At 31.0% G+C, this 20830-nt stretch overlaps 1 protein-coding gene across 3 annotated transcripts in view; it reads right to left on the bottom strand.

Moving 5' to 3' along the window:
• Nucleotides 1-20830, bottom strand: part of LOC125816838 (chromatin remodeling protein EBS-like) — a 950056-nt gene that overhangs the window by 96322 nt on the left and 832904 nt on the right. The gene's annotated exons all lie outside the window — the stretch shown is intronic.

The raw sequence follows: 20830 nt of genomic DNA, 5'->3' as shown, positions 1-20830 counted from the left end.
GTATTAGATATTGAATAATATTTAATAATAAAAATAAAATGGAAACAAAAAGATAAATGATCTTTTGATTTTTCATATTGAATCAATATTGTTGAATAACTATTTTTAATATAGTAGATAAATAAAAATGGATGGCGTACTATTCTCCGTTTGAACAAAAAAAGGTCAAGGAAAGGAAGAAGGTTTCAAATGGAAGCAGCCAGGAAGGTCTTGTGTAATACTTCTACTTTTGTGGGTCTTATTAATTCAAAGATTTATTTATTATAGTACTACTAGTCTTTGGTGTCCCCAACAACTTCTTTGCTTTCACACCTAAAAAGTCATGAATTATTATTTCCAAATTGGACCATAGGAGGATTAAATATTCTAACAGTTTGGTCGTACAACGTGTGCTTTTGGTTTATATACAAAAAGAATAGTTTATTAAGCTAAGCAGAGTGGATTTGTGCCAAATGTGTAGAAAGATTAGGATGTCACTAAATCTTAAGGAGCTTATTTTAAAGAACTTTATAAGATAAGAGTACATTTATTTTTAGTAATATAAAGAGCTTATTCTATTAGTTTTATATTATTAAGTAGTAATAATATAAAACCAATTATTAAAATGATCACCTCTACAGTGTGTATAATACTTGTGCATGATTAACATAAGTGGACCATTGACTGGTTTTAGACCTTGTGATATTTTGTTTGAGCATTTTCTTTGGAAGCACCCTTAACACACGTTAAGGATAAAGAATGTGTTTAGATTATCTCTTCTCACTCGTTTAATGGACCCCAAATTAATGGAAGTATCATATTTTCTTCCTTTTTCTTTTCTTTTTTTGTGGACAGGGAGAGATATTATTTGTTGTAACAAAAATGACTAGATTATAATATCTTATAAAGAGATATACAACAAAAATCGTGTTTCATCTATGTAAGATTTCTCTCAAAACTTCACTAGAACAAAAGTGTAGCCTTTAGTTAGAACTTTGAGATTTACTCTAATCTCTTAATTGTCTACAATCACTTTGATTGTAGCAATATCTTCAAGCTAACTCTAATCTAAATGTATTTATTCTTGTGTGGAACTTTTTACAATCTCTTTCACTAAATATGAGTCCAAACTCTAATTAGGTTTACAATCACTTTTGTAATGCCTAAATGAATTGTTCCCAATAGTTTTACTTTTACCCTCTTAATCTTCAATGACCTCACCCTGGTCAGTGAAGTCTCTTACAATAAACAAGAAAACATGTCCCACATGATCACAATAACATACATCGGTTCTTTCATGGAACCCATACGCAAACTATTAGTGTTCCAATGTGGTACCTGAGCCAACCATTGTTATAGTACCGGCGTGGTACCTGAGCCAATCATTGTTAGTGTATCGGAGTCAACCATTGTAAGTGTACCGACATGGTACCCAAACCAACCATATAATATCTTGTACCAGACGTGGCACCCAAGCTAACCGTTAGTATTCACAAACAAAATGCACAATAACACTCATAATGAACAACCACACTTGAAGCCACGGTAAATTAAACATGTTTATTACATGCGATTATTAACATGATGTCATTTCATATTCATCCCTTATGTGTTTCCGGCATGCATTGCACAAGTAATACTATAAAGCAGTTAACATGCAAATATTACATACATTAGAAACAAACAACCATCACCTACCTCGAATCAAGCCTTGGAAACTCCAAAGACCCGAGCTTTCCCCCTTTTCAGTGCTTTGGCTTGTTCATGGTCTAAAACAATAAAATAACTCATAAGTTACAAGGGCTCGAGAATCAAATTACAAGTTAGGGGAGTAATTAACTTACTTTTATTGAATAGAATGATGGAAAACAGGTGAAAAACACGCTAAGTCGCCTCTGCAGTTCCCCAAAACAAGATAGTCAAATAATGACCAGTTTTGGAACTTCTTTACACAAAATCTTACTTACCCCCTATAACAGCCCAACTCGTTGTAGCGACCCTTCCATAGCAGAATAACCCGCTATAGCAGAAATTTATTTCCCTCCATTACAACAGCGTAATACCCTTATAGTGTGTTGCACGGAGGTAGTAGCCCAAAAATCCTCTCCAAACCCCCATTTCGAAACACACCTTAGAATCTTGATATTTTATCCTAACTCTTTCACGCCAAGTTCGATATCGGGAATTTTACTCACCCAAATTCAATTCTGAAAGGCCCTATGGATTTTCTTAATGTCTTAGCTACTAGAAAATGTGATCTAAGCTTAGACATGCCACCCACTCCATTCTCGGATTACCCTAGACCTCACCTTGCTCAGATTTCATCTGAGACCGGCCTAGCCAAGAATTTTTCAAGTTACTACTCAAAATGTTTTCTAGCCCAAATCTTTCACCATTGGTCTACCCATAATAATTGGAATGAGTCATTACAATAGATATCAATTTACCATCACTCATCTCCGAGTTATCACACAAGAAAAGGCTATGCTAAGTTAGAAGAGTATAGTGCTTGAATCCTCAAACATGCGATGGTACTTATCCCGCATGTCCCTCTTGGTCTCCCAGATAGACGTTTCAACTAGACAATGCTTCTACTTGAACTTTATTTATCTGATCTCTTATGTTCTCAACTTCTAGGTATCACGATCAAGAATCATAATTGGTTCCTCCTCATACTACAAATCCTTGTCTAGTACTATCGAGTCCCACTTGATGATATAGTCTCTATCCCCATGGTAATTTTTTAGCATAGACACATGGAAAACAAGATGAGCTCTAGACAAGTTGTGTGGAAAGGCTAACTTGTAAGCCACATGCCCCACCCTGCCAAGAATCTCGAATGGACCAATGTAGCGAGGGCTAAGCTTACTCTTTTTGCCAAATCTAATCACCCCTTTCATTAGTGACACCTTCAACAAAATTTGTTCACCAACCTGAAAAGTCATGTCTCTTACCTTATGATTTGCATACTTCTTCTATCTGCTCAGAGATGCCAATAACTTGGTTTAAATGCTTCTTACCTTCTCTTGAGCTTCCCAGATCCACACCCAAGAGTTTCACATCATCAGTCTCAAACTATCCTATGGGCAATTTGCATCCCTTCTGATAGAGTTCCTCAAAAGGTGTCATATCAATGCTTTAGTGATAACTATTATTGTAAGAGAACTCATATAAGGGTAAAAGTTGATCCCAATGGCCCCCAAAGTCAATCACACATGCTCTCAGCATATCTTCCAATACTTGAATCATCCTCTCTGACCGACCATTAGTTTTCGAATGAAAGTTTGTACTGAAAATGAGATGAGTACCCAACGCTTCATGCAACATACCCCAGAGCATAGAAGTAAATTGAGTGTCATAAAATGATAGAAAGGGGCATCCCGTACAACATCACTTTCTCCTTGACATAAATCTTCGCCAACTGTTGAAAATTATAATCCCCTCTTATTGGAATAAAATGGGTTGATTTAGTTAACTTGTCAACAATGATCCAAATTTATTCATACTTCCCCAAAGTTTTAGGGAGTCCTAAAACAAAATTCATGGCTATCATTTCCCACTTGCACTCCGGAATAGGCATTCACTAAAGAAAACTTGCAAGCCTTTGATGCTCATACTTTACTTTCTCATAATTCTGACACTTGAATGCGCACTCGGCTATATCATTCTTCAGTCCAGGCCACTAATAAAGTCGCCTCAAATGCGATACATCTTGGTTACACCCGGATGAATCGAATATCGTGAACCATGAGACTTGAGTCAGAAAGTCATTCCAGACTTGGTCCTTATTTTAAATGAGTTCTCATATGTTTTCCTTAAACCACAAGGATTGCCACCATCACGGTCATAAGACCATGTGATTCATTTAAATCTCGGGGTTGTACTAGCTAATGTCAAGTCATATTGTTATCCCTACTTCCAAAAACATGTTATGGAACAGTCGATTGCGGAGATGCCTAGGGATGGGGTTATCAAGCCTAGAAGGAGCCCATTCTCCTCTCAAGTATTTTTAGTTAAAATAAAAGATGATACGTGGAGATTTTGCATGGATTATAGGTCTCTCAATGCCATTACTATGAGGGATATATTTCATGCTCCCACCATTGATGAGTTATTCCAAGAGTTAAATGGTGCAATTTCTTTTTCAAAGCTTGACTTACTATCTGGATACCATCAAATTAGGGTCAAAATTGAAGATGTTGCCAAAATAGGATTTCAAACACACGATAGACACTACAAATTATTAGTGATGCAAGTTGGATTATCCAATGCTAAGTCTACATTCCATACCATCATGAATGAGATATTTAAGCCTTATCTCTGACGGTTTGTGTAGGTATTATTTTGATGATATCTTGATTTATAGCCCCGATTGGAAGGACCACCTTATCCATTTATGATCAGTGTTTGATTACTTCGATAACAACAATCGGTGGTCAAGTAGGGCCAAATGTTTATTTGGTCAACCTTCAATGGAGTACTTGGGACATATGATATTACAACAGGGCTTGAGTGTGGATTCAAGCAAAATAACAACTATCCAACAGTGACCTCTTCCCAAGAATTTTAAGAAAACACTAGTTTCCTAGGTCTTGTTATTTGTTACCTTTGTTTAATTCATGATTATGCATCTATAGCATGACCCGTCACTAATTTGCTGCGTAAGGAACCATTTATGCGAAATACTTCTATCCATGCTGCCTTTGAGACTTTAAAGGCTAAACTTAGCAAAACTCATGCACTAGTAAAGGACACCCAATAACTTATTTTAGCCAGAAGTTAAGCTCACGCATGCAGGGAGCATCCACTTATCACAGAGAGATGGTTGCCATTACTCAATCTATGAGTAAATGACATCAATACTTATTCGGATGCAAGTTCACAATATTCACTTATCAACAATCACTCTGAAATCTTACCAATCAAACTATACTAATGTCAGAACAACAGAAGTGGCTTAACAAGTTGGTGGGGTATGAATTTCAAATTATATTATCGCCCATGGAAATTAAATCAAGTTGTTGATGGCTTTTATCGTCCCTCTGACACTCTCTTACTAGCTATTTCTTCCTGAAGTTATGAGCTTGAGAAGGAATTGAAATCTCTCAATCAATCACACCCTGAACTGCTTGATATCCAGAAGCAATTAGAAGGTTAGTTTGTCACCTACTTGGGCTGTGTATTTGGTGATGGCCTCCTATATTATAGGGTCATTCCCTATAATTCCCCACTTCATTATCACTTGTTACATGAGTTTCACGACACTGCAATTGGGGGTCATGCTAGGTGGCTCGTACATATCATATATTATCTTCAAGCTTTTACCGAAAGCAAATGAGGCATGATATCCATAGTTTTGTTGTTTCTTGTCAAACTTGTAGACAAATAAAGGATGTTCATCACCACATGGATAGATTGTTAAAACTCTTGCCAATCCCTGATTTTGTATTCGAAGACATTTAATGGAATTCATCACGTGCTTACCTAGATCAAAGGAAAAATCTACTATCATGAAAGTGGTTGATTGATTAACGAAGCATCATCACTTCATTCCCTTTGCGTCCATTTTTCTACACAACTTGTTGTTGAAACCTTTGCAGTGGGAATTATTCGTTTTCATGGACCCCCAAGGACCATAGTCACTGATTATGATCCTAGGTGCTTGCACACCTTCTGGTTGGAAATCAATCGTTTGTAGAGTATATTTTTGACAATGAGTATCGCCTACCATCCACAATTTGATGGGAAGTCTGAGGCCCTTAATAAATGTGTGGGGAAATATCTTTGTTTCTACAGTGTTAATTCTCCACATAATTGGGTTTCCATGTTGTCCTGGGCGGAGTATTAGTTCAACACCTTGCTCCAAACTTCGGCAGGTATGACTTCCTTTCAGACTCTTTATGAAGAGAACCTCCTAATATAACTCACTATTTCAGGGGTAGCAGTCCTAGCGAGCTGGTGGAAAATTATTTTCTGGATAGGGATGAAATTTTGGTACTGTTAAACTCAATTTGATTAAGGCACAAGTTTGCATGAAGAAGTTGGCTCATAAACACCGTTCTAAGCTTGGGTTCATTGTAGGGGACTAGGTATTTCTCAAACTTAAGTCATATCGTCAAAACACTGTGCGTCTGAAACAACATCCTAAGCTGGGCAGACATTATTTTATCCTTAAGCGCATTGTTCAAGTCACGTACACGTTAGATTTTCCAACCATGGCCCGTATTTACCCTATTTTTCATGTTTCAATGTTAAAGTGATACGTTGGAGAGCCAGAGCAACAAATTACACCATTAAGTTAAACTGATTTCACGAAGCATGGGGTTGAGTCTTCCCCGAACCTTGAGGGAAAGGTTTTTTCGCAGGAAGGAAGTATTGTTATGAATCATGGCGATGATGTGGAGGACAACATGGCAAACTCGGAAGATAACAATAATTTTATTCAACCTACAAGGAGTAATTGTGCGAAAGTACAATCTAAAAGATTAATTGGCTTTGTTTAACATAACGTGATGGGAAGTGTGTACTATATATGTGGCTAGTGGAGCAGGAGATACCTGATATAAGTTACCATCTCTAGGCATAGTTAGGATAGGTTGTTGTTGTGAGCGTTGTATACTTGTATTTCAGTTTCTCATTTATATTTTCTTTGTATTTCTCTTCTCACCCCTTCTCCGTTTCCTTAGTATTATTTTTTGTAAGAATTTAATGACTACAAATAGAGGTGTCAAAAATGAGTCTAGCTATAGGTAACCCGCTTAATTCGTTCAAAATTTTAAGGGGGCTGAGCTCAACATAATTTAAATTGGGTTCAATCTCAACTCATTCAAGCCTTAATCCATTTTAAGAGAATCCTCAATTGAGCTCAATTTGATCTCCAATTTCAATCCATTTTAAGACTCTTTATTTACAACCCGTAATATATTGAAGGTAAAAATTGTTATCTATTATATATCTTTAAGGATTTATCAATCCATTTGTAACTTCTTTTTTTAATTTTTCTTGAGTTGAAATTCAAATTGTGATTATAAAATTTAAATATCAATATATTAAATTTATTGAGATTAAGCGAGTCAAATTGGACGGATCAAGACCCAATCTGTTTTAAGCCCAATTGAGCTCAAACCCATTTGAGCCCAAAGTAAACTTGAGCGGGTCATGACTTAACCCAATTTTTATTTCAGCCCATTTTAATATCTTCAATCTCAACTCAACCCGCTCAGTTGACACCCATAACTACAAACATAAAACATGATTAAATTTCTAGGAATCTCAACATTCACACTGTGTGATTGTTGAATTTATTATCTTCAAGACTTGTTATGTAAGGAACTGCTATTTTCATAATAGATGAACTTCGAAATCATAATTTGTTGAATCACAGACAATCATAAAAGCTTCATGACTTTCAATTGTGTTATTGACTTTTTTTCTTTTTTAGTATATATTTTAGAGGGGTTGGGGACGTGCAAGTGCATACTTGATACTCTCTCCGTTTCAAAAAGATGATTCTAATTTGGGTATATCTCTTAAAAAAGTTACTTATTCTTAAATAATGAAAATTATTTTACCATCTTATCCTTAAATAAATATATTGAAAATAAATAACTCCTTAATGGTGTAAAATTCATTTATTAAAGTAAGGGTTATTTTGAAAGAAAAAAATAATTTCTTTTTAATTATGTAAAATACCATTTATTTTGAAGAGAATAATAAAATCACTTATTTTAAAATGAATATAGTATCATTTACTAGTCACATACATGTGGTAGATTTATTTCATTTGTTTAACCCATGTGGTAGATAAATGTATTAGGAAGTCATGTAAATCGGCAAGACCTACCTACCACTCAAATACATATTTCTTTTTGTTGTTGAATTATAAACTTTAGTGCAAATTCTCAAGAAAATGGAACTTTATGCTTCTCTCAAACAAAAAAGGTCAATGGACAGTAGAAACTAGAAACCTTAAAATAAATTTTAAACGTTTGACAAAAAAAGAAGTTAACTTTGCATTTTCAATATTATATATATACAGGAGCGTATTCAGAATTTCAGAATGATAAGTGCATTATTATGAAAAGGTGAATCTAATCGATTTGATATTTAGGTTCTTTGTCATTGAAAATAATTAAAATTTTAAATTATAATTTCAAATTTGAAATGCTTAATTAATTAAAACGTCAAAAGTGCTACCAATAACCACTTAGAGAGATGTTACCAAATTTTAGAAAGAAAAATAAAATAAAATAGATATAAAAGTCAAATTTCGTACCTCACTAAGAGATGGACCCAATCACCGTCGCGTTATATGATACATCGAGTGTGAGTTCACACATTTATATTTAACAAATAAATTAAAAATATAACACTATCATATATGACTTCGAAAGGGAAGCATAGATTCACGTAAACTCGATGACCTCTCCGACATATGGCTCAGTATATATTTAATAGCATTTCAAGATTCTTTTCTGTGATTTAGATATAAGATAGGTACCATAAAATTTATTCTAAAGCAATTATCAATTTAGTATTTAGGATTAAGATATTGTAGAATATATTAGTTAAGTGCATAAAATAAGTGACGAGTCATTTCGTTGATTTTAGCATTATTCAAAATGCTGATGATTGTCATTTATTAGTATTACTAGATATCGGAGCCCGTGCTAGCACGGGCCCAATATGTATCATTTTTTGTTTCAATTTATGTGACAAAGATAAAATTAAAGAGTTAATCAAACTTTAATATTAATTTAAAATAGTTTAAATTTTTAATTACTGTTAACTATGGTAAAAATTTTTTTATGTCTTTTAACATTCTAAATTGTTAATTATTGTTGTATGATTTGTAATATCTTTTACGCAATTTTCAAGTAATAAAGGTTATTTCTTCTTTCTCAATTTATGTGGTACTAATAAAATTTTGAGATTCAATCAATTTTTTTTGACTTTAAAATATTCTATTGTTAATTACTGTAAATTATTGTACTTTCTAAGTAATTTTCAAATAATATATATTATTTCATTTGTCCAATTTATGTGTCACCGATAAAATTTGAAGAGTTAATCAAATCTTTTACATATTTTTATATCTTTTGAATATTTAAGTAAATAATTATTGTGATTTATAATATTTTATACAATTATTTAAAAAAAATTAAACAACAAACAAAACGAATTCATCATAGGAAAATTACCAAAGCATCCTTCAATACATCAATAATGGGTCCCACTTTTTGTTTAAAAAAATATGCATATTGGGAGGATATTTTTGTCCAAAGTGGAAATAGAATAAGTATAAAGCATTAAAGTCTTTTAAAATTTAAAATTGTTAATTCTTATTGTATGATTTGTAATACTTTTACGCCATTTTCAAATAATAAAGGTCATTTCTTCTTTCTCAATTTATGTAGTACTAAAAAAAATTGAGATTCAATCAATTTTTTTTGTCTTTGAAATATTTCTAGCTGTTAATTACTGTAATTTATAGTACTTTCTAAGAAATTTTCAAATAATATATATTATTTCATTTGTCCCAACTTATGTGTCACCGGTAAAATTTGAAGAGTCAATCAGATCTTTTATATATTTTTATATCTTTTAAATATTTAAGTAATTAATTATCGTGATTTATAATATTTTATACAATTATTTAGTATAGTAAAATAAATTTAAAAGAAACAAACAAAACGAATTCATCATAGGAAATTACCAAAGCATCCTTCAATACATCATAATGGGTCCCACTTTTTGTTTTTAAGAAATTGCACATTCAAAGGATATTTTTGTCCAAAGTGGAAATATTGTGTAAAAAATGTGTATTTATTATGATTTTGAATGTTTTGTGGGGTAATAGGACGCACGCAAAGTTAAGGTGTCTTTTTGAAAATCTGGGACAACTTCAAGTATCACTTAATGTTTTTTCTCAAAATCTAATTTACTTTCGTAAACTATGTGTCAGATCAAAATCAAATTAACAAATTCAAAAGGAATGAGTAATAAATAGCTCATACAATGACATATTTATTATTTAAAAGAAGTACTCCTTTTGGTTGAAAGCTAACAAGATAGTTACAATGTAACTAAATACTATAAAAATCTTTGCATTGTAGCTTATTATATATAGAATTTATATCTAAATATTTTTTTTGTTATTTTTATTTGCCCACTATTATAAAAGTAACTTTTAATTATATCACATTTAATATATGAAGAACAAATAATTAGTTGTTTGTTTTTCATATTTTATTCTAAAAAATCAATTACTATTTTTCAATCAATTTCCAAGACAATACTAATAAACATCATTTAATATAGACATTATCATAAAATAGTGTGTCAATCATTATTTTGTTAATAACTATATCAAGTTCAAATATTACAAATAAAAGTGAACGTAAAGAAGTAAATAGTACTAAGTTATAGAAAGGATTTCAAAGTAACTAATCCAAATGTAACATGAATTTCAAGACTTTTATATTGAGATCTTAGCTTACTCTTTCGGTATGAAAAAATTCTTGATAAGAAATATTTTTTCTCCAATGGGGCTCTATGCACTGTGAATTTGAAAATAATCGAATTTCAATGTGCGTATCAGACACTGGATGAGAAATTTTTTCATATACACGAGCATCCTCCTACATTGTCCCCTAGTACAACATACTTAAGAAAGCGATTTCCAGGGCCAACCTGTTTAACTGCATGCCAGACCACTAAGTGATGAGACCATGCAAACAAAGGCAACGAGGAGCGCTAGCCGGAACATTTCCCTCTGGAATATTATTGTTTGGGTACGACCGGACAACTACCAATATCTATTAATATCTTTTTTAGAATGTTCTTTAGAAATATATCTATCTATCTATCTATCTATATCGTAAACTATCGGATCAGAGAATAAAAAAAGAATATATTAAGGTTGTCACTGTGAAGCTATAGTTAAGGTGCACGGGGTCTTACCGTCTAGCCGTTGGTACTCCGCATCTTCACGGAGAATTCAATTTCACCGGGTCCATGTCGGAGACAGTGGGGCAGTCGTTACACCATTCGTGCAGGTCGCTATGGCCGAAGGTCTCCGGTGTGTCGTAATGTATCTGGTTCCATCTTTCTTTCATTAGTTAAGCCACCTTTTTCTAAAAAAAGATTGTAGTACTTCTGGTTTGACACTATTTGGTCATTTACGATCGTTTAAAGGGCCTTATATTATAAAGTCTAAAGAAAGTCAAGATTGCTCTTGCGGAGAAAAGCCTACAGACCTTGATGTTGCGACTCAGGCATTACTCAATAGAGGTGCAAGGCCGACAGAAGTACCGAAATAACCACAATATGCACCACTGCCAATTGAATAACTAAAAAAAAACATTACACAATATATTAAATATTAAATTGTTAATTATCACATATAATAGATATTGTTATAAATTCATTGCATAAGTAGGGGTGTGCAAAAATCAATTTAACCAATAAACCGAACCGAAAAAAACACTATTGGTTTATTGATATTGGGTTAGTGGGCTAACGGTTTTTAAACGGTTTTGCAAAATTTTTTATTGGGTTATTGGTTAGGTTTCCGGTTTTATAATTTTTGTTAATGGTTAAACTGATAACCCAATAAGACTTTACTAAATTTACTAGTCTTATTGTTAATGGTTAAACGATTGTTACTTTCACACTTTTTGTCAATGGTTAAACGATTGTTACTTTCACACGTTTTCCTTTGAATGTGTCTAGTGTCTAAACTTGCAAGAAAAATGATTGTTACTTTTATGATTATTACTTTCATGCCAAATGCTGGAAATCATATGGTTTATTTGAAAATTTTCTTATTGTGTATATAATATATATGAGTATTTTCTTATTGGTTAAACCGAAAACCGAACCGTTAAGTACCATAAACCGATTAACCAAAAACCAATAAGAAATATGTTATTGGTTTGGTTATCGGTTTGAAGTATTTAAAAACCGAAAACCGATAAACTGAACCAATAAAACCTAAAACCGAACCGAACCGATCGATGCGCACCCATACATAAGTGGATTGTCCATTTACTTAATACATGAACTATACTTACATTCATGTATACATATTTTCTGGGTTTTATGAATCATTTTGGATAAGAAAATGCATATATCCATTAGCTTGGGCATCTAACATGGTGACTTTTGGAGTGATTACTCAATCTATAAATAGAATGTCATTCACTATTGTTACATACACTTGAAGACATTTGAATGAGATAATATCTACATTCTACTCTCAATATTGATCTATATTTCTTGTTCGATATTGCTCATATTTCACAACATGTTTTTAGTACGAGATTCTAATTAACCAACTGAGATTGAATTTTAAATTTTCTTTAGCTCTTGTTCTGCTTAATCTTGTATAAAATTTGAGAAGGAAAAATGTTACTACTATATCAATAATATTATTTGCATAAAATTTTTCTATTTTTAAAAAATAATACTTTTGAACTAAATTTCAATCGATGCTCTATAATATAATTGTGCGGTTAGTACTCCCTCTCTCCCTATTTATTTGTCTACTTTTGAATTGACATACCTATTAAGAAAACAATGATTGACATAGTGAATTTACCATTTTACCCCTATTAATTGTGAAGTGGATGATTTAAGAACTTAAAATTTTCAAGAAGTTCTACCTTTTTAAAAGTAATTAATTGAGAGTATAGTAGGTAAAACAATTGTCCTTTCTTGATTTGTCAAATGAACAAGTAATTAGGGACAACTAAAAAGAGAAACGTGGACATGTATTTAGAGACTTAGGGAGTATTGAGTAGTTATGATATCTTTCTAACTATTTGAAAGGTCTTTTATTTTTCTTTCTCCATTGCCTAAATTTCAAAAAAAAAAAAAATCAAATTGAAGAAAAATATAATAGCATTGAACTGAACGATGTCTATTACCATCATGAAGTGGTAATTTTTTTTAAAGACTTAAAAGGTGAGATGGCGGATTCAAGTTATATCACACTAAATAGATAAGATATTGGGTTAGAGTTTCGATGCATCTTAATGATAGAATATTGAGTTCAAGTTCTAGCAAATTATGACCTAACATATCCTTATATGGGTAAGACAATGAATTTAAGTCTCAATGCACTATATTGATGATATAATGATGATTGGACAAATGAAAATGCTCTTGATAAAATTTGTGAAATTCACTAATGATTTACTCCAATATTCTCTTATGTGAATGTGACAATAGTGCATAATATGTCTGAAATATAAAAAGTGGTTGAATGTATGAATATGAGCGTAATGACTATCACTGTGGAAGAACTATGTGTTCTCAAAATGGTCCTTCAAAGGGTGAAGATAATAATTATGATCAATTTGATTTGAAAGGTGTTGAGTAAGCGGTTATCATACAATCTAATTTGATGAACTTACTAAATTCTCCATCAAAATAAAGAAATATAAAGTGGTGGTGCACTTGAAATGATGTTGAGGCGTTTCATGAGAAAATGATAAACTTTAAAGGCATGACAATGAGCTTATGAGTAATGACTCGAAAGGTCATTTTTGAATTCTTTAATAAAATATTGTTTTACCCCTCTCGATTGTTGTCCCAAGTCATTTCTGATCAGTTTGCAAAGGTTGTTTTAAAATTTGAATAAAAAATTGTGATTTTTTGGAAGTTTTAAGTTTTTAAAGGCTTAGGGGTCGTTTGGTACAAAGTTAAGTAACGCAGAGATTAGTAATGCAGGGATTAGCAATGCAGGGATTAACAATGTAGGAATTAGTAATACATGGATTATTTTTAATCAAGTGTTTGGTTCATCGTTTCTCATCTAGTCTTGTGTTTGATTTAAAACTCTACAAATTTTTTTTTTCCAATTTTACCCTTGAATTATTATGTTTTCTATTTCATGTAATTACCATATTTATTGCAGTTTAAAACTTGAATACGAAGTTCACGATCCAATGCTCACCTCCCTCTTCTCTTAACAAAACAGGAAAAAACAGTAGCCAACAAGATCTCATTTGCTTTCTCATGTAATCTTCTTACCAACTCATATTAAAATAAAATAAAACTAAAGAACTTGCACAAAGATCAAAACTTTTTTGATTTTAATGACTCAATTTGTGAGGAAATAGCAGTATTGCAGATCAAATAGTAGTATTACAAGATGAGAGAGGAGAAAAATGTTTTGAGTTTGTTTCACAGTTACAAAATGTTGTGCTCTGGAATTAATGAGAGGGAGTTTTAAGGATGAGAAAATGGCTGGTGGTTTGTATCGTTTTCCAATCAAGCAAGAGAAACTTTCAGAAGATTAGATTTTTTAACTGAAAAATCTGTACATATTTTTTTCTTGTCCAAAAGAAATTGTATCACTTTAATGAAAACAATGAAGGTGCCAAAGAGCAGAACGTGAATTTCCTTACCAATTGTAAAGGTTGTATAAAGAAATTGAAGGGCAATTCAGTCATTTTGTTTCCTTATCCAAGTATTACTAAACCTGGGATTAGTAATCCCTAGATATTCTTGGTATTAGATAAGACCACATATGGTGTATTAAGTTATCCATGTATTAGGTGTGTTTGGGTTGAATTGTGCTACCAAACATTGTATTAGGTGGACTAAATTTTAATCCAAGGATTATTTTAAATAATACATCCTACCAAACGGCTCCTTAAGTTGTTATAAAATAATATTTGATATCATCAGAGTTTCGGGTCTTGGAATGGAATTTCGTCAATTTCATAAGTTTCAAAATGTGAAATTTGGTCTATGAGCGTTGTAGTTTTCTGATTCGGAGATTTTTTGTGGATTTGAGATCTTGAGTTGGAAGTTTGAGTGATATTAGACTAAGGGCAGACTTTGATCAACATCTGGAGTTCGGATGCCCAGAGCAGATTTTCGACAATTTCAATGAATTAAGGAGATGATTTTAGGCCTAGAAGAGGTCTTGGTTGATTTTCAGAGATTCCAAGGACAGTTTGATCTTTTTAAGTGTTAAGTTAATTCATTGCGGCTTTCACGGATTTCGGATCAAGGAGACCTCCAATTCATGTTTCTATTATTCCGTTGAGTCTGGAACATCGAGTTTAGTTTGGATATCATTTATGATTTGTGTACTCAGAATTTCGAACGAATCCTGATGATTCATTCAATGAATTTTATGCCTTGTGCATGTGAATTGTTGGTTTCTGCTTTCTGGTGTAGCCTGATTTGTTATTCATAATCGCGAGACCCTCTCTCGCGATCATGCTGGGTGAGTTTTGTGTGCATCACAATTGCGTGAAGCTTGATCACGATCGCGTAGGTTCAGTCTCTTGGTCATCGCAATCGCGTGAGACCCACTCGCGATCACAATGGTTAATTTAAATGAGTTTACTTGTTTACTCATCATCATCATAATGAGCAATTTTTATCTGAACAATGTTCTCTTTTAAAATTGGGATTTCATATCATTTCTTCCATTTTTGAACCCTAGTAGCTTGGTTTAGGCGATTTCAAAAGGGATTTTTGAGTTTCTACGATTGGGTAACGATTTCTAACTTCTCATCTCTTTTACCCATTAATTATTTCGTGATTTTAAAGTGTAAAAATGGGTTTTAACCTTAATCTTGAAGGTATTTGAAAAGTTTTGATATTTTGATGATTTAAGACTTGTTTTAACTCCATTTTAAAAATATTTTTTACCAATGAGTTTCATATTTTTTGAGTAATGCAATTTTACAGTAGTGTTCAGATTTAACCCTCGTTTTCGGTATTGGATTTTTGGGTCATTGTTACCCATATTTTCAAAAATATTAATGATTTGGATGCTGATAGTTCCAAATTTTTATTGTGATTTCTTATTTCAATAACTTGTGGTTATTTGAATACCCTAGTGAAAGGGAAGGTTCAAGCACCATAGTGATCGTGTGATTTTCTTAAGACAAGTGAACTTCTAAACCTTTGTTAAGCTTGTAGAAACTTGTATTTCCTTGTCATAAGTGTTAAGGAGTAAAGAGAATTGGTGATGGGTTATATTGTTTATATTGATTGGTCTAAATGATAAAAAGGGCTAATAAAAAAACAACGTGATGATAATTTGATGTGTGTTATTTTGTGAATGATTGAGTGGTAATATTGATGCATATTGATGGAAATGCACTATGATTGAGGTGCTATAATTGTGAATTGATATGAAAGTTGCCATCTCCCCATAATTGTGTGAGCATGCCTATTTGCAATTGAACTTCCATAATTACAATCTACACATAAATTAAACGAACCTAATAATTCACAATACACAAACACATAGTACGAATATCAACACTTCACCATATACAAATAATCAATACCACGTATTGAGTTCATAAACTTCACAAAAGCACTCACAAGTTCACATATGGTAATGATGTGCAAATATAGTGAAATGAAATGTCAAGTAAGGTGATGCATGTTTGTCCTAACAATACACATTCGTTGAATATCAAGCCGGGACTCATGGGGGATGCACAAGGTCAATGTATCCGTCTGAATAATTTCCCATCTGTTGTGATAGGAGTATCCCTATTTTTTCTTGCTTTACCTTGTGTTTAGCGGGTTATTTATTGAGTACCGTGTCGTTTGGTACTCATCCCTTGTTGTTACTTGTGTAGGTTATGAGCTCAAATTATTGTGATACTCTCCCCCTTCTATTCTTGTCCGATGCTTTCTGCGGAGACTTGTGAGATAGTTGTTTGTCATCTCAGGGGACCCTTTTCTCCTTTATATGTACTTATTCTATTCTAGAAACAATGACATTGAGACTTGTATTTTATTGACTTCTATTGTAATATATTAATAGGTTGTACACGTGACAATCAAGTTTTAGGGGTTTTATGATTTGATTAAGTTATTTGTATGTTTTGTTAGATCAAGATTTCATTTCCGCATTTATCTGTTTAGTCGAATTTTTAGGTTGACTTGTCTTGATGGGATAATGCAAGTGTCATCACATCCACTTTGGATCGTGACATTATGATATAAATTTATGAAGCACATACAAATTATTAGTGCATTCTTTAAAGAGAATGTGACTTCTGATAAACATCACGAATGCTCGACCATTTTGAAAGGGTTGGGTCAGGATGTGATAAAACATTATGGATTGGATACATGCCACAACTCACCTCTACGGGAGGTTTGAGAGAAATACATAATTTTATTTTGTCATAAACAGTCATTGATCATGTACTTTTGTACGTCATAATTATTATGGTATATTTTATTATGAACTATCAAAATGACAAAAGAAAGAAATAAATTTTGCCTATAAAAATTGTGGTCATGGACAAAATAATATTATTGTATGGTAACACAAATTTGTCATTGATTATGTACCTAAATATGACAAAAGTGGAGCAAAAAACATGTCTTCCTTATAATGATTCTTATCATAATAATGATAATATAATTTTCTTCTTGAAGAAAACATTTATCATACGGATGATGCCATGAAATATATGATAGGAAGAAAATTCAAAAAATAATTTTAGTAGAATTTTCTCAATACTTGAATGATCATATATAATTCAAAAATGACATAAGTGAGATCTTAGTATTTTGACTAACCATATAGGAAATTAACTCCTAGTTCACACATTTTACAAACCAGTTCTAAAATTCTAAATCTAGGAATAACAAATAGGCAGATTGAAAAGAGATTAACAAGATAATTAAAATGTTCAATTGGTCGATATCTAACACAAATCATAAATGAATAACTGACCAATATTACTCATGATCAGATGAGAACATAAGTTAAAAAACTAAAATAAGCTTAATTCTCCAAAAAATAAGAACTTATATAAAATAACAATCAGACAAATAAATAATACTCCTTAGTTCACTTTTAATTGTTGTGTTGCGCATTTTAAAAGTAAATTTAATTAATTTTCAATATTAAATTAGGTTACATTAATTCGATATTTTTTTAAAGAAAAAATTAGATATTCAAAAACTATACGAAAAATACTATAAATTGCAATTTTTTACATATCAATATAATGAAAAAATACATCGTAAAATGTTAATCAAAGTTCTTATAGTTTAACTCTAAAAAAGAAAACCATGACAGTTAAAAATGGACTGAGGAATATTGTTCATCTGAGTATCAATTTTTAGTTGACAATATGCATATTTAAATAGATTATATACACTCGTTCTTCATAAATCAAATGATTACCTCATCTAAGTTGTTCTTACTAAGTTGTGTAAAGTTTTTTTTGTTAGAATCTATCAACACACAATCAATTAGCTAATGGCGTGGAGGAAAAGGTGGAGACAAAATTGACTTTGTGTAAAATTATAATGATGTGAAATACTTGAAAATGGTCAAAGTTTCGTTTGCAGGATATATGCAATTTATAAGTTAGAATTTCAAGATTTTTGAAATGAAGCATTTTATTCTTGATTAAATAACTACAAAAAAAAACTATAAATAGAAAGAGAGTTTTGAGGCTGTGGAAAAATATGATGGTAGTTTTGAGGCTGTGGAAAAATATGATGGTCAACTATAAATTTTGGTTTGATTATTGTATTTTTGAATACTATAGTTTCAAAATTGAATAGTATAATTTTGAATTGAATATTCTATTTCTAAATTGACTATTGTATTTTTGAATTGAATGTTATAGTTACTATTGTTTCAAAATATGAATTGAATAATGTATTTTTGAATTAAATATTATAATTTAAAATTAAATAATTTAGTTTTTAATTAAATAATTTAGTTTCATAGAAAAAATAGAGTAATTTCGAGGAATTAATAGTTGTTTAGGAAAGAAACAAATTAGTATATTGGACAAAGATATTTTTCTATAATAAAGGCTAACTTTTAGGTTTTAATTGGAAAATTAAGGCCTAAGGATTATTTTTAAAGATTTCTTTCCACTTTCCCCAAAATTAAAAGGACTAGTACTAGAGTGAATTTTTGTATAATATGATTAAGGATTTGAATGAGTTTGAATTCTTATTAATAAACTATGCTTGATTTTTGACGAAAATAATACAGAGTGTTATTTTTTGTTGGCGAAAGATGTAAAATCATTAACTATGGTATTGTAGACAATAAATTCATTTTAAGAAAATAATAGTTAAGATAAAAAAATATAAAAATAACTGTAAGATTTTATTTCAAATATGATAAATGTTACGATCTCTATAATTTCTTTAATTCTCCCTTTCAAAAACATGTTAAAGAATTTTGGAGCTTCATCTTGAAGTTCCGTCTTGATCTCTAAACCTTGTAGAGAAATACTTGAGTGCTAATAGCTTGTAGAGAAATTTACGGTGTTTGATCCATGAACTCTCTAGCTTCTTGTTGAAATTAAGGCGGAATTTTTGAATTATGAAAACCCCATGTTTATAATTATACAATGGAGAAGTTATTTCTTTTGGCCAACTGATTTAAGAGACATGACGATATTTGATTGTTCGGAGTTGTCATGTGTCACACATGACATATTTATTGATCTTTGATATGGCCAGACATTCTATGTCATTTTGACATGTTGTATGATCCTATTGACTCCTTCATTTGATTCGGTGTACTACGTTATTTGACATGTATCACCAATTTAAACCTCTAAAACAAGATAACATCTTCAATATGATAAAATGGGTTCATCATTTGTAATCCAATTAAATAGACTAGTCAAATAAAATCATATCTTAATTAAATTTATATTTATTAAATTTAAATAATAATTTATTTAACTAAACAGATAATTTATAATATTTATTTAAATAATATATCTTACATTTAATATAATTTAAATTATTTGATGAATTTAAATCAGACAAAATTTACGTTCTTAACAGGTATATTATGAAAAGTCCTCTTATAGTAAATGAGCAAAAAATGCAAAAAGCATGACGTAACTTGTAATATTCCAGACGTTTCAACTAAGGCAATTTTTGTTTTAATTAATTAAATATTAGAGAAAATATTTAATTGATTAAAATCATAGAATCCAACTAAATGTCAGCTAATTAGTCTGCATATAGAAAAATATTTTAAAGGTCACAATTAGAGATATTTCACATAAAAAAGTCTCCATCATTCTATTTTGTTATTTAGAATTAGAGAAATGATGTTATTGCTAGTTTTACTTATGAAAAATACACCGACAATCCCTAATTAAACTGGCTAATAAATATTTTAGTCAGACATTCAAATTGTGATATATTTTGATTAAATATTTGAATACATGCTAAAACGTTTTTATAAAATGCCTATTTTAAGTAAATAAGTTAATATACTTTAAATGGTTTATCTTCTTAAATTATATGAATTAATCTCTGTAAATCATAATATCTTATACATTTCAAATTAGTGTTGATACGTATAATTAAAGAAGAACATCCATTTTATATGATTAATGTATTCCTTTTTTTTTACTTATAGAGATTAATTCGTATTTGTACTTTTTTGTACTTCCCATTCAAATAATTGTTCTGCTTTGTATAGTACAAACTTTGTACTACAAAGTATATATATATATATTACTTTTCTCAAACTAAAGAGAAAAAAAGTCTAATTTTAATATTTTTTTCCCCAAATTTCAACCAAGAAGCTTCATCTATGGAAATTATTTCGGAGACTTAACATTAATTTAATTATTTACTTTTATTAAAAGGATAATCATATATTTGTAGGTTGTGGATGGATATGTATTTCTTTATCAATCAATGGGTCTGAAAGGTCTTAATGAATCATAGAAGTGATACATTTTTATTTTCATCAAGGTTTTTTTAAAGACACTTTTATTTTTAAAAAATATTGTGCTCCTATTACGAAACTATATAAAATATAAGAAGGACAAAGTAGTAGGAGAAGAGAGAA

Source organism: Solanum verrucosum, unplaced genomic scaffold (genome assembly GCF_900185275.1).
Source record: "Solanum verrucosum unplaced genomic scaffold, falcon-dt-bn FXZP01000084.1, whole genome shotgun sequence".
Taxonomy (NCBI): domain Eukaryota; kingdom Viridiplantae; phylum Streptophyta; class Magnoliopsida; order Solanales; family Solanaceae; genus Solanum; species Solanum verrucosum.
Note: the sequence above shows the minus strand (reverse complement) of the source record. Positions and strands in the feature narration are given on the sequence as shown.